This window comes from Pseudophryne corroboree, chromosome 8 (assembly GCF_028390025.1).
Source record: "Pseudophryne corroboree isolate aPseCor3 chromosome 8, aPseCor3.hap2, whole genome shotgun sequence".
Lineage (NCBI taxonomy): Eukaryota > Metazoa > Chordata > Amphibia > Anura > Myobatrachidae > Pseudophryne > Pseudophryne corroboree.
In genome coordinates this window covers 394,614,551-394,627,640 of record NC_086451.1, presented here as the reverse complement: position 1 = coordinate 394,627,640, position 13,090 = coordinate 394,614,551, and the positions used below count along the sequence as shown (strand labels likewise).

The 13,090-nt window shown below is 39.9% G+C and overlaps 1 protein-coding gene across 6 annotated transcripts in view; it reads left to right on the top strand.

Moving 5' to 3' along the window:
• LOC134949257 (cytochrome P450 2F3-like) overlaps positions 1-13,090 on the top strand; it is a 266,609-nt gene that overhangs the window by 5,207 nt on the left and 248,312 nt on the right. For 3 of the 6 annotated variants that reach the window (XM_063937738.1, XM_063937743.1, XM_063937739.1), the window contains exons 2-3: positions 2,744-2,844; positions 8,746-8,823. The gene's annotated coding sequence lies outside the window, so the exon portion shown is untranslated. Of the gene's footprint in view, positions 1-2,743; positions 2,845-8,730; positions 8,824-13,090 lie in introns of those variants that run through there. The other 3 variants (XM_063937740.1, XM_063937745.1, XM_063937744.1) reach the window with 3 other exon arrangements.

The window sequence follows — 13,090 nt, the reverse complement described above, 5'->3', positions numbered from 1 at the left end:
GGGAGTACTGTTGTAAAGAGATAGTCTGTATATGATATTCTTGTCATTTTTGTTTCTTTTCCTTACTGTAAATCCTAGGAGCCTTTTTCCTTTTTTTTTCTCTGTTTTTCTCCTCTCTCCTCCTTTTCTTCCTTTTGTATCATGTAGCACCACATTGTAGGGCCTACGGCTTGCTATGCTGCTGCTGGTAGTGAGGGACTTGGCAGTTAAGGGCCTGAAACACATTTGCAGGTGTCTTCCTGCATGATGACTGGAGAGTGGGGGCATGTATTTTCAGCTTGTGGTGTCCAGTATTAATTTGTCGCCACCTTCTGTTGTTATATACATGTTGGCTGCTGAATATGGGAGAAAACTTGGGCGGCGGTGGAAACCCCCTAGGTCATCTTCTGACCTTGGGGCATCCTCTGCATCTGACTCAACCATTTTGTGAGTCAGCGGCATCCATGAAGAGGGATCTGGGTCTTGCTGGGGCGGAGCTTGCATGGTATGGCATTGGGCTCCATCTGTAAGCATGAAGGTAGCAGTGATGGATCTCAGAATGGGCAGCGCCAGGGGGGAGTCTAATTGGGCTACTTCCCATGAGACTCAGCAAGCCATGCCCAGCATCAGGGGTGACTTTCCTAACTGGGTCCTAGGAGTGAGTGGAGCATGGGCTCCTCTTTGGGAGCTGAGCAGCAGCAGTCTCTGCAGTCTGGTATAAGAATGAGATAGGCTGCTGCTGCTGCTATTGGAGATGGCGCAATCACTGATAACAGTAACACTACAGCAAGTTTAGTCCTAGGGGCAGGGACAGGGCTCCTTGTACCTGCAATTGGAGCCCTGGCACCTAGGTTAGCTTCTCAATGGTTGAGCAGTTTCTACAGTAAGTGTTTGCGGCTGGCTTTTTGGAGACATGACTGGATGAGGCCATAAACATAGTGCGTTACTTGCACTTAATGCATGGCCTCTTCTGCTCGACCAGGAGGATAGTATGGAGGTGGTATATTGAAGAGTACCTGCACAAGCAAAACAGGTTGCTGATTATGGCTTTTGGGGTGAAGGATGTGGGGTGTGTGGCTGAAGGTTAAGCAGCCTTCATTGGCAGCCACAGAGTAGAGTATTTCTTGTCTAAGCGGAGTACTCCGTCATATCAGGCTTCCTTTTGTTCTTACGCCTCGAGTTATTCCATGGGTCACTGTTTTGCATTCAACAATGGCAACTGCGCAGCAGGAGCAAAGTGCTATTTTTGACACCAATGATTGTGCTAGAGAGCCTCGCATCCAGCTAAAGAATGTTCTCCTCAGCTCTCATTCATTAGGACCAGGGGTGGCAAAATAAGATCACATTTGCCTGTGCACACAGGTGTGTAAGCGGTTAGTGTGATAACCTTTGCAAGCGGAGGCTGTTTTTGCTGCAGTGTTTTAATGAAGGTTTTAGACTCTTAGTGGCACGGTCTCTGCTGGTTCCCCTAGGAACTTACATTCTACTATTGAGTTGCCCCACAACGTTAAGGAGAAAGTGGAAATGGAGGTTCAGTTGGGACTCATGGTTGGGCCATTTCCTGAGCCTCCTCTGCCAGTTTGTTCCTGTACCTGGTCGATGTTGTACCAAAGAAAACTTCAGGGGAATATCACTTTATTCAACACTTGCCCCACTAACCTGGTATGTCAGTCAATGACTCCATTCCCAAATCTATTTCCAGGGTTTGTTATCAATCTTTTGATAAGGCATTGAATTTAGTTAGGATTGTGGGGCCAGGAGCACTTTTAGGAATGGTTGATGTGGAATTTGCCTTTTTTCGCTTTTGTATACTGATTCTTTTCGGTTCATCAGTTTTAGGTTGGATGACGGATTTTACATTGACAAATGTCTGCCTATGGGATGTTCCATTTCTGGCACATTTTTTGAGATTCAAATCTCCTTTTTACATTGGTGTGTTTGTGCAAGTACAGAGGAATCAGGGGTAGCTCTCTATCGTAACGATTTCCTCTGTGTTGGCTCTGCTGAGTCTGAGCAGTATGCAGAACTGCTTTTTTCTGTACGGGCTTTGTTTGTGAAATTAGGTTTCCAATTGTGTTGGACAAGTGTGAGGGCTCTTGCACACGTCTGATGTATCATCATGGTATTGAAATTGATAGTTTGGCAGGATGTTGTACAGTAGATTGCCATCTGAAAAGGTGGCTAAGTTGTGCAATGCTGTTCTGTAATATTGTATGGTTACATTGCATCAGGGTCAGTCTTTGTTTTCTTCAATTTCACATGTCGGTCATACCCATTAGTAGGGATTTATTGCAGAAAGCTTGAGAGGGCGACAGCCGGTGTGCATTGATCGCATCGTTTCATATGTTTGAGTGCAGAGCTGCTCAGGAATCTGTGGGTTTGGGATTCCTTTTTGGTAAAATTAAATGACGTGGCTGTCTGGTTGTCCCATCCATCCTCCATTGTCTAGCGCCCAGCTTCAGCTGTTCATGGATCTATTGGGAGCTTTAGATTATGGTGTATACATTAAGGATCCATGGTCAGCATTGTTAGAACTTTTCCCAATTGTTGTGGTCTTGTAATTGTGGGGGAAACAACGTTGGAACCATCAGGATGATTTTTGGTGCAACAATTTGGGGAACATTTGCTTCATAGAGCGTCATGTACCTGTTGTTCATACTGTAATTCTATTGCAGATGTGCTTTTGCGACAGTGGGACAGGTTTCGTTACTTGGTGATGGATGCTGCATTAGTGGGTAACGTGTGCCTCTCTCATTATTGACAGGTTATCTGGCAGGGGTAGAGGGGTTAGCGTTACAATCAGTGGCACCAAGGACGATGCATGGAGCCAGAGGGAAGCCTTTATTTTGCGTAAGCGGAACGAAGGTAAGACTTTGCAACATCTTCTTTTGTCTGTTTTCGGGGTCTCTACAATGCGGGTATGTTGCATGTGGCGGTGGTGCATAAACTCACAGGTATTTTTTTTTTCGTTTGCACATTAGGCAGCATTTTACCAAAATAGTTTTATTAGAAGAGTGCTTAAAGGTTTGGCATGCTCTGCCCACATGTTAGATGATCACAGATGCCCCATTTCGGCGGCCATGATGATTCATTTTATGTTCCTCATTACATCAGTTTGCTCTTCTGCCGATGAGTCCATAGTTCTGGCTCGCTTTACTTTAAACATTTCTTCAACAATTTTTCATAGATTATTTACATACAAGAGTTCTGTTTGATACAGTCTCTTTTCTCTTGTGAACTATCTACAAGTACTGTAGCACATGTTAAAACATTTGTTACTTATCCACGAGCTGAAGTCATTACTTTTGGATACTCTATTGCTGGAATTTAATAGGCAGAAATCGCTCTGCACCCCTTTCCTGGTATTCTCGATGCCTGTCATAGAAGTAAGAGAGGAGTATAAATTCATCCCAGTCGCCCAGAGGCAAGTTGGAGTTTAGTGCCCCCCCCCTTAAAAATAAGGGAAAACAAATATGGTGTGTATGTGTATATTGTGTGTGTGTGTGTGTGTGTGTATATATATATATATATATATATATATATATATATATATATAGTATATAATATACTAGCTGTTCTACCCGTTCTTCGCACAGGAGTTTATAATTTTCACGGTTGCACATATATAGAGTTAATAATTTGGTAAATCTATAGAGATGTAAATTTGAGACATGTTAATTTAAGTGAATATTAATCCATGGTTCTTGGCATTACCCGAGCAGCACCCGTAGCAGATATGGTAAAAAGTGACAGGACCATTTTTAAAGTTTATTAAATTCTACACACTGGAGGTACATTCCAGATTTTTATCCCATTGTCCATTTGGGCGTTATCGCTCACTCAACGCAAGCCATACATCGGTAATGATGTCATTATGTCAACCCCCTTTTCATCCCCTGTGGGGAGGATTATTAAAAAATCTAATTACGTAGTTTTCCTATTTCCCAAATGAAAAATACCTTTGTTAGATTTCAGCTTCCTAACATATCGGGAAGTAAGAGAACTAGTGATGAGTCAGTGAGTGAGTGAGTGAGTGAGTGAGTGAGTGAATGAGGGCTTTTGTATTTATATATAATATGAATTAGGCCCTGTATAAGAAACAAAAATATCTTACTTGGTGTCTTCACATTGATGAACCTGTACCGACGTCATATGTGAAACCAGATAAGCTATCCTGAAATTTTTCTTATGCGGACTGGATCATCAGTATGTAACATGGCTCTTAACTCACTTTCACCTATATGGCATTGTCTGCCACTGCAGGGCTGCCATTTCCCAAAGATGGGTTCTACTTTTGTTGCTCTCCCCAAGGCTCAGTCTCCAACCTTGGGGCATTGGAGATTAAATTCTCCATTCAATAACAATTCCTTTCCACACTTCCAGGTCTTTGACATTGGTGACAGATGGGTCGGCCTTAAGAGTCAAAATGGTTGGTTGATCTTCTTCCGCCTCGCTGAGGTGGTGCCCACCAATCACTGGAAGACCTAATTCTCTCTCTTTGCCACTGTGGCTCAGTTAGACTAGAGGCCGGACATTTACTTAAATTCTGTACCTCTTTATAAACTTCAGTCATTCCCACTTACTAACTTTTCCAACTGACCTCTGTTTGGGATCTGTGACAGGTGTATGAAGGTTTTATGTAGCAGAGTTCATATTTTATAAATTATTCCTAAACTAGGGGAATTAGTCCCAAGAGAATACTGAGTTTCTTGATAGTCCGGCATTTCGGGGAAGCTGACTTCTTGAACTACATGCATTGGGCCCTACCAACTTGATTGCTGCCTCCTTGAAATTTAGGAATGAATGATCAGGCATTTGCATCCATTACATACTGAATTGGGCTCTTATCCCCTCTCCATTAGCTTCTTCGATCAGCTGGGAGAACAAAGCTTCAGCTATGTTCCTTATCACCTGATCATCTACAGGCTTAATAACCTTTAATGCCTCCTGTAAACTCAAAACAATCTCAGAGCATCTTTCCCGATCATTGTTTCTGGGCATAGAACTTCATTGTATGCTCAGAAATAGTGCATCACTCAAAGGTTTCGGCTAGGCATTGTAGAATATGATTTCCTCTTTGAGGTAAATTAACTAAAGGTTCTAAAAATGAAAAGTGCTGATGTTTCCCATAGCAAACAATCATATTGTATCATTTTCTAGAATGTAATAGAGAAATGATAGAATCTGATTGGTCACTATGGGCAACATCACCACTTTTAATTTTTAGAACCTTTAGTAAATTTACCCTACTGTCATTTGTCCAAGGGCCAAGAAGTGACTTCTCTGAGTGCTGACCCTTTCAATTGCCCATTAAAATCTTGACTTGCTGTTGTTCACTTTTTTAAACTCTGTGAGGCTGTTTCCATCAAGGTTTCAAACATCTCCAGTATATGTGGGGAGTCATGGTGCTTCAAAATAATAGGGTAACGTAATGGGATTTAGCCATGCCATTATGGGAGATCAACTTGGGTCACTGCTAAGTTGATTTGCTGACTTTTGTCTTCTCTGGACATTTTTGATAAATCCTGTTTTTATAAATTACAAACCTCCCCACTTTAGATCTTAGTCCAGTTCATGTGACGCCAAATAATGTGACACCTAGGTATGTATCCAGGATGGCAGGGCCATAATTAGGGTAGTGTGACATGTGCTACCGCACAGGGCACCGCAAGACAGAGGGCACTGTTCTACAAGACCTGGCAATTTTCCAGTTTAATCAATCTCACTTGCAGCTTCCTCCACTTTAATTCCCGGGATCACCTGCCAACCCTCTTCTCCCCCTCACATCCCTATGCATCTTCAGTCACATGCTCCTTTATTTAGGACACACATTTCAAAGTACTATCATAATTCCCACACAGGAGAAAAGAGCTCCATGAGTATGGTGACTGATTGCACTATGAAAGATCATTGGTTTGAATCCTGGGTATGACAGCAATGTGAAACGTGTGCATTAAATAAAGGAGGAAGTTATTGAAGGTTCTAGGTACGACTACTACAAAATGTATGATTTCAAATAAAGGATAATGTAACTAATTGACAAATAGCTCTCAAATTAAGTCCATAAATGATAGTATAAGAGGATTGGTGTCCAAATCCATTTTCTTTAGAGTGTTCAGTAAGTGTAGGTGTTCATTAAATATATATACACACATCGTGTTGATCATACTGTAGCAAGTGCTTTCACTGGATGCCAGGGTTCACCATATTTCCCTGTATGAAAAATATGGAGGGGGGTGGCAATGCTTTTTCTGGCCCTGAAAATTGTCTAGTTACAGCTCTGTAAGATGGTGAGGTAAGGTAATTATGTAGATAAGTTGGTAACTAATGGGTACATGTTCACTTTACCTGGCGGTCATAGTCTATTTCTTTTATGCATGTTCCTTGAATCTTCCACATAGAGGTGGGAAGGAAGGATCAACATGGAGACATATACAGTACCAAGGACTTTTGAGCTATATTTACAATTTACTAAAGAAAGTGTAATTGTCAATAAACGTCATAAACAGCTGGCGAACACTAGTTTCCTCACAACAGCATGCAATTACAATGGTTTACAATTTGCAATAAGTCCCACATAAAAACAATAAACTTGTTTTACAGTATTGTTTTGTAACTGGTAGTCCAGAGTCTTCTTTTGTTGCAGGAACCATGCAAAATTATCTGAATCACAGATTCTGATTGATAACACCTTTAATCAAAACATAAACATCTATATCTCTGAACCATTTACTTGCAATCCCAATAATATCAGAAACTAGATTCTATTACCAGAATTAGACTATATTGTTCCAACTGTTAATTATGGTCTGTCTAATGGCCAGTAACCCCCTCAATACAAATGCAATTAACAATCTAATGAGTTTGTATGCTTGTGTTCTACCAGGTACTATAATGTTCACCCTAAGTTCAAGTAATGACGTTCAGCTGTGGTCTTTACAGGTGGTGCACATCAGATGATTTTGGCCCCGTTTCTAGTGCGGTGGGAGGAGTGGTAGTAGTTGTACTATGTGAATGTTACTGAGCAAATTTTATGACTAGTTGCCCGGGACTGGTTAACTGAGAAAAGATGTTTTCACCATTTTGTGGCTTGTAGCACAACTCTTTCCTCACTTTAAGATGGTAAATAAAGTCAGTTTACTCAAACTGGTTTACTGCAGCCTTATTGGAAACTCCTTGAAAAGTGCTCATGTGTCAATCAACTGATAGGGATGCTTGCTTCTAATACTAACTGAGGATCTGAAACTGTAATGTTGACAGTACACAGAATGCTGCAGGCTATGCACTCTTGACTGCTATACTCTAGCTTTGCTCTATGCGAATGTAGCCACCCTTGAAGAATGCTGCAGCAGAGTAAGTTTTACATACACAATGAAACAGGTATTAATCTTGCACCCAGTATAGCCTGTGTCTATTATTCTGTGATGGTTCCTAGCTGAGATGTTTTGTCAATATCCTGCTGTAATACCTGTCCAGTCACTTTTATCAGGGTTCCAGGCTGTCTGCTGGGAATACTGTTACCTGCAGGCTGCTCCGCTGCAGTGGGCTAACCTCATCAGTCTCTGCCCACTATTTGCCTTCTCCGGAGGTTGGAGCTGCCTCTGGGCTGTCATGGTCTGAATGAGACTCCTCCATGACAACCCTAAGGAAAGAGAAGCTGTTTCTGTCACTGCAGTCACTGACAGGAGCCTAACATACTACAGTATGTCACCAATGTACCTCTGCCACTACCAGGCTGCACACTGCCCAAACCTCCACCTCAGTACACCATAAAGTCCTGTCAGCGCTGCATTAAGTTTCCCAGTGCAGCTCTTCCCCTCAATGGCCCGGAAGCACCTCTGTTTAAACCCTCAGACCTATTCTGTGCATGCTGGCTCAATCTCTCACTGGATCAATGTGCCACACTCTATATGTATATATATATATATATATATGTATATATATATATAAATGTCATAATTTTATATATATATATATATATATATATATATATATATATATTACCCAGTATGCTTTCTTCTTCACAGATCGGTATACAGGTTGAGTATCCCTTATCCAAAATGCTTGGGACCAGAGGTATTTTGCATATCGGATTTTTCCGTATTTTGGAACAATTGTATACCATAATGAGATTTCATGGTGATGGGACCTAAATATAAGCACATAATGCATTTATGTTACATATACACCTTATACACACAGCCTGAAGATAATTTTAGACAATATTTTTTAGAACTTTGTGCATTAAACAAAGTGTGTGTACATTCACACAATTCATTTGTTTCATATACACACAGCCTAAAGGTCATTTAATACAATATTTTTAATAACTTTGTGTATTAAACAAAGTTTGTGTACAATGAGCCATCAAAAAAACGAAGGTTTCACTATCTCACTCTCACTCAAAAAAGTCTGTATTATGGAATATTCCGTATTTCGGTATATTTGGATATGGGATACTCAACCTGTATATAGTATTTAATACTAGAGGGTTGGTGCAGTAAAATAGAGGGGTTTTTGTTATATATTTTACTGTATAATTTTTTATTTAGGTATCGTAGAATAACAGTACAGAAATGTTGCATTCAATGTACAAATATTATATGAACATCTAAACATGTTGTTAATCAATGTTAAATACAATGGAAATGAAGATTCAGTTCTCAAATCTTTTGTCAGTCTACACATATTTGTTATATTTTCATTTGTTTGGCAAACAATACAATACAATTACAAGTGATCAAATTAAAGTCTACCCTACTGCAGTTTCCCAGAGCCTGAGAGATACACAACCAACCCTGTTTCTGAGATATAGCAATCAGCGGGTCATCCATCGCTATTCTGGTAAGATACCATGTGGTATTTTTTAAACTATGGTGAATTTGCTTTCTAGTGGAAAGTGGTAGGGTATCAATGTACGGTTCCCATATCAGTAAAAAGCGTTCCACTCTCTTTTCTTTTTTTTAATGTGTTTCTATCCAGTCCTACCTGAACTTAAAGTTGAGTTTTGTCATGAATATATTTTGATCAAAACAGTTAAGCTTGCAACTCATGTCAAGGGTCCCAAATTTTCTGCAAGTCCCTACACTAGCATATATAGTAAGCTCAGCACACCATTATATTGCAGTTAAATGTAGTCACCTCCAAGATACAGAGGGGAACGTCCATACAGAAGCTGGCTTGGGGAACCACACCCAACTAGGCCTTCTATAGCCTTAACTGAAAGCTGCGCTGATAGCACAAAGCAAAATGTTTTGAAACAAAACAAAGAAATATACACAAGCTCGGTTTTACCCATATTGTACATGGTACCAGGTGCATGGCAACATTAATGCCATATATACATACAAATGAGACTTTTGCTATCGGCACTAACATATCTGGGAGGTGAGTACATTTAACTGCAATGTAATGGTGTACTGGGCATATATGTTAGTGTGGGGACTTGCAGAATACTGGGGCCCCTTGCATGGGCTGCAAGCTTAAATGTTTTGATCAAAATGTGACAAAGCCCCTCTATTTTATTTGCTATATTCACACAGATTTGCAGTATAGTATTGTTAGCACCATTAGCAAAAGTATTTTTGTTTTCAAATAAGTGTGTATGCAAACAAAAGAAACTTACAATTTGACTCATACCAATTTAACTTATGTAAAGTGTGTTAAGGCGTACACTATCTGTGTAGCTTTCTTTTTCTTTATGGTTTTCCTTTTTGGTGGTACAGCTCACATCAGGAATCATAGGACATGTAATTAAAAAAATAATAATAATGTATGATACAATCCACAAATGTGTAGTATCCATTCTACCAATAAACAACATGTTACAATAATGTATGAGGAGTGGTTTTATACTGTACCATAGATAAATTAAATAAATGCTCACCATAACTTTAGGGCAGGGGATAGGTGCTCTGACCGTAGGTAATATATATATATATATATATATATATATAGGTACGGAAGGATGAGGTACTTACAAGCGACCAAAGGTGTCGAAATAATAATGTAACAGCCAGGTGTTCAATAAATACATAAAAAAATTAAATTTATTCTCAGAATACAATGCACTAAAAAAAGGGGGGGGTGTTAAAATAGGGTATATAATTATTGTAAAAATATAAACAATTTTTTTTAAAAATGCAACCTAATCAATAAAATCTGGTATAAAAGCAGCAGAGTTGAGGCTAAAAAATTATAACACATATACCAAAAGTCAATGAAAGGTCCATAAAAGCAAGAGCAATATGTATAAAAGTGAGTACAAAAAATGCAGGATGAGCATAAAAAAGGAATAAAAAAAAAAAAAAAAATAGGTAAAAAATTGAGAGAGAGGTAGCTTAACTTCAATAGTGGAGGTATGTTCAGAGTGGTACCCAACGCGTTTCGTCCCTCATGGACTTCATCAAGGGGTAGTGAGAGCCTCTCACTACCCCTTGATGAAGTCCATGAGGGACGAAACGCGTTGGGTACCACTCTGAACATACCTCCACTATTGAAGTTAAGCTACCTCTCTCTCAATTTTTTACCTATTTTTTTTTTTTTTATTCCTTTTTTATGCTCATCCTGCAATTTTTTAGCCTCAACTCTGCTGCTTTTATACCAGATTTTATTGATTAGGTTGCATTTTTTAAAAAAATTGTTTATATTTTTACAATAATTATATACCCTATTTTAACACCCCCCCCTTTTTTTAGTGCATTGTATTCTGAGAATAAATTTAATTTTTTTATGTATTTATTGAACACCTGGCTGTTACATTATTATTTCGACACCTTTGGTCGCTTGTAAGTACCTCATCCTTCCGTACCTATTTCTAACCCTCTAGGCATATGTACCAGTGCCTATATGTTTTTTGAGGTCCATAAGCTGACGCCCTAATAGCCTATAGGGAGTGTCCTCCAGGTAACACATATATATATATCTCTAGACTATCAACTCAGAATACTCTCTTCCTAATACTGTTGTTTACAAACTTAGATACTACTTCTGTGGCGCTATTAGCTTCCTTTGTACACATATATATATATATATATATATATATATATATATATATTTTAAAATACCCTTTGTCATGTACTAAAATCCAGTCAGGCCCCATAGTAGGATAATATAGGCCCCTATAATCAATGACTCCCTGTCGCCCACATGGAGTCAGTGTGCACTATTCCATGCCGATATAACACTTACAGCAACTCAACTGTTAATGGTCTAGCACTTGTATGTCCTGTACTGGAACAAAATGCAGAGACTGTAGATGTGGTGGCATCAATCTGATCAGAATGAGTGTAGCTCTTGTGGAAACAATATCAGAGCAAATAGGTTTTTGTGTTGTTTGTCATGCACATGAATATTAGAGATGAGCGGGTTCGGTTCGTCGAGATCCGAACCCCCCCGAACTTCACGTGGTTTACACGGGTCCGAGGCAGCCTCGGATCTTCCCGCCTTGCTCGGTTATCCCGAACGAGGACGAACGTCATCATCCCGCTGTTGGATTCTCGCGAGATTAAAGAACCGCTTGTCGCTGCCATTTTCACTCCTGCACTGCAGATTGAGCGGAGAGAACGTGGCTACATTCTCTGCCTGTAAAGCTCAATATCTGTGCTCAGTGTGCTGCATTGTGGTGATCACCAGTATATTCTAGCAGTACAGTACAGTAGGCCATTGCTGTATCTTGCATCTCTGTGTCACTTCTAGTATCCTGATCAGTAGTCAATATCTGCTGCATTGTTGTGACCAGTATATAGTAGTACAGTGCAGCATTGTGGTGACCACCAGTATATAGTAGTACAGTACAGTAGTCCATTGCTGTATATTGCAGCTCTATGTCACTTCTAGTATCCTGATCAGTGCTCAATATCTGCTACATTATTGTGACCAGTATATAGTAGTACAGTGCAGCATTGTGGTGACCACCAGTATATAGTAGTACAGTACAGTAGGCCATTGCTGTATCTTGCAGCTCTGTGTCACTTCTAGTATCCTGATCAGTGCTCAATATCTGCTGCATTGTTGTGACCAGTATATAGTAGTACAGTGCAGCATTGTGGTGACCACCAGTATATAGTAGTACAGAACAGTAGGCCATTGCTGTATCTTGCATCTCTGTGTCACTTCTAGTATCCTGATCAGTGCTCAATATCTGCTGCATTGTTGTGACCAGTATATAGTAGTACAGTGCAGCATTGTGGTGACCACCAGTATATAGTAGTACAGCACAATAGGCCATTGCTGTATCTTGCATCTCTGTGTCACTTCTAGTATCCTGATCAGTACTCAATGGCCCTCATTCCGAGTTGATCGCTCGCTATCTACTTTTAGCAGCAGTGTACACGCTAGGCTGCTGCCTTAAGGGAGTGTATCTTAGCTTAGCAGTAGTGCGACCGAAAGGTTAGCAGTTCTGCTACAAAAAAATTTCAAGCAGTTTCAGAGTGGCTCAAGACTTACTCCTAGATTGCGATGCATGCAGTCTGTTTAGTTCCTGGTTTGACGTCACAAACACACCCTGCGTTCGGCCAGCCACTCCCCCGTTTCTTCAGCCACTCCTGCGTTTTTACCTGGCATGCCTGCGTTTTTTAGCACACTCCCTGAAAATGGTCAGTTTCCGCCCAGAAGCACCCACTTCATGTCAATCACACTACGATCACTCGAGCGATGCCAATAAAGAAAAAAGTTCCTGCGCACTAGAAAGGGTATACAGCACACCTTATTCAGTGTTGTAGACTCATAAACCAATCTTTCTAATCATATGAAAGATACTTTGTTCCAAACAGTTCTCTCCAAATTTATATAAATAAAGAAAAATATTCTCATACGTATTTGGCAGAATATATACAGCACACCTTATTCAGGGTGTTTTTGAAATATGTTGCTAATCCTTCTGATCACAGAAGTATGAGGAATGTATTATTCTAAATAATTTTCACAAACAAAGTCTCGTGATAATGAAGCTTAAAATGTCCAAAATAAAATCAATCAGTCCAATGAAAATGAAATAAGTCTCTTATCTGGTCTCCTCCTAAATGCTTGTAATAAGTCGTCCCCACCGTATGTGATTCTTTGTCAAGCTCCTCAGTTGAGGTACATGCAAAACAAATAATAAGGAATCATG